Consider the following 2,774-nt stretch of genomic DNA (forward strand, 5'->3'; position numbering starts at 1 on the left):
GCATATTTATCTATTACAAGTTTATGCATATGAATACACCATTTTAGCCATATCAAAAAAATCCATACAATTCATATCATTTTACAAATATAAAATCGAATATTAAGTCCACTTGCATGAGCAAATCGTACCTTTATTAAATACTCCACATTTCTAATTTATTTCATAACAAATTGACATCCATAAATAACCTCATAAATTGTACAAGATTTAGCCATTAAATCATAAGTCAAAATATGCCATTTCGAGTTCACTTAATTACTAAATTACATAACAATATCTTAACAAAGCATATCAAACAAGATTCACATATATTTACTTATAAATAAACCATAGCGAAACACTATTACTAAAACCAAACATATCACACATACCATATATATATATAACACATAACCAAGATTAATTAAGCTTGAATATCATTTACCTCATTACAAGCACATGACTAAAACACCATAATATATACATATACACCATGACCAATTCAGAGATTAACATATTATACCAAACTCACTTCACTTATATGCTTTAACTAAGCTCACCTATGCCGAATTATTTACCACCTTCTTAACAAAACATATCAAACATAATTCACATAAATAAATATGCCATAGCTGAAATACCAAAATCAACATATCTATCACTTGATCAAAAGTATAAAAACCATGCTTAACAAAATAAATAAGCCATTTTTTTTTTGCATGGCTCATATTTACATACCCAAAAATCAAACATATTAACTAGACTATACATGCCATAAGTTTAAATTCAGACTTAGTAAAATACCGAAAACAGTCGATAGTGTGATAGACTTCTCTGACGATTCCCGTGCTCTTAACCAACTTCCAAATCTATAAAATTGAAAGCGATTACACACAGTATGCTATTAAAGCTTAGTAAGCCATAAGCAAATAAACATTTAATCATTTACATAAATTAAGCTAGACAATTAGTAATAAATCATTATAATTTCACATATAATTCAATTTATCAACTTATATATCAAAACTTATATAATTTGTAATAACTTCCCTCTTTACCGAATAATCAATTGAACATTAATATAATCAATCATCACTTTCCTCAATGCACATATACATCAAAGGTGAATACATATATATTCAAATATGCAATCACATAATTCATATTTCACATAACTTCATATCATCAATTCAAGTATACAACTTACCTTATTTTCAAATAGGTAATCAACTATCACATACCTGGTCACTTAGCCTGATTTATACATTCGTACACAACTTATCTTTGCCCGTTGAACCATTCGGAATTAAAAAGGATACTCGGATAGTCAAAAGACTCGTACAATGCCAACGTCCCAGACGTGGTCTTACATGTAATCACATATCGATGCCACTGTCCCAGACAGGGTCTTACACGAATCAAATACGATGCCAATGTCCCAGACATGGTCTTACACGTAAACACAAGTCGATGCCAACGTCCCAGACGTGGTCTTACACGATAACATATATCGAAAATCCTATGTCATGACATATGTATCCTATCTATTCCTAAGGTTCATACGGCTTTCGAACAACGTATCTCGATCGAATCAAACACGAAATAAAACTTCCTGGCTTATCACAAATTCGGCCAATACACATATATATCCACAAAATTCAATTCAACAAATAACATTTATATATTTGCAAATTCAACAACATTTATATGCTAATAGGCTTACCTCGGATGTCGTCTACTGTTAAGTCGGCTACTCGACCACTTTTGTCTTTCCCCGATCCAAATCCAATTTCTTTAATTCTTGATCTAGGCATATTCAAATTAAGTTTATTTAAACATCATTCTATTCAATTTAGCCTAAAAACACATAAATGGGCAAATTACAATTTTGCCCCTAACATTTCATACTTTTTACAATTTAGTCCTTTTTGCTCAAAACACAAAATACACAAAATTTGACTACACTCCTTAAGGGCCGAATATTCCTAGTGTCCATACAAGCCCACATATTCCATTTATTTCACATTTTAGTCCCTCAAAAATTTATTTTTACAATTTAACCCTAATTACTCAAATTCATCAAAAATTCAAAGACAAAACATGTTAATCTTTCACATATCTTTCATATTCCATCATCAACTATCACAAAGCTCAAGCATTCATCAATGGCATTTCTCAAAATCATCAACAATTCACAAAATTAAGATATGGGTTTTGAAGTATTCAAAGCAACGATCTCAAAAACGTAAAAATTATCAAAAATCGAACAAAAACCAACCTTTAATTAAGCTTCAAAATGGCCGAATGTTTCAAGCTTTCAAACCTTGTTTTTCTTTTCTACATTTGGTGAAGAAAGATGAAAATAAAATGGTGGCTTTTAATGTTTTGTTTTATTATAACATATATTATTATATTATTATTATTTTAACTTTTATATATATATACAAATCCCATATCATCATTATGCCATCCACTAACTATTATTATTGGCTAAATTACAACATAAGGCCTCCAACTTATAAAGACAACAACAATTAGGCACTTTCTTAATTAACCATCAAATTTTTATTTTACGCGATTAGGCCCTTTTTTTCAAATTAAGCACACAAACAATAAAATTAATTCACGAAACTTTCACATATGTAAATTCACACATAATTAACACAGAAAATAATATTAAAATATTTTTTAGACTCGAATTTGTGATTCCAAAACCACTATTCCGATTAGGGTCAAAATTGGGCTGTTACATAACTAAAGGGACCAGTTTCAAATGCACAAAGAAAAAAGCG

At 29.6% G+C, this 2,774-nt stretch overlaps 1 long non-coding RNA gene across 1 annotated transcript; it reads right to left on the reverse strand.

Annotated features, from left to right (window-relative positions):
- Positions 1-590: 590 nt before the first annotated feature.
- On the reverse strand, positions 591-2,349 carry LOC128035626 (uncharacterized). Its single transcript, XR_008192171.1, has 2 exons — positions 2,261-2,349; positions 591-1,788 (listed from the first exon to the last, which is right to left on the reverse strand). It is a non-coding gene; the product is annotated as an uncharacterized LOC128035626 (long non-coding RNA).
- Positions 2,350-2,774: the final 425 nt, after the last annotated feature.

Source organism: Gossypium raimondii, chromosome 12, assembly GCF_025698545.1.
Source record: "Gossypium raimondii isolate GPD5lz chromosome 12, ASM2569854v1, whole genome shotgun sequence".
Taxonomy (NCBI): Eukaryota; Viridiplantae; Streptophyta; class Magnoliopsida; order Malvales; family Malvaceae; genus Gossypium; species Gossypium raimondii.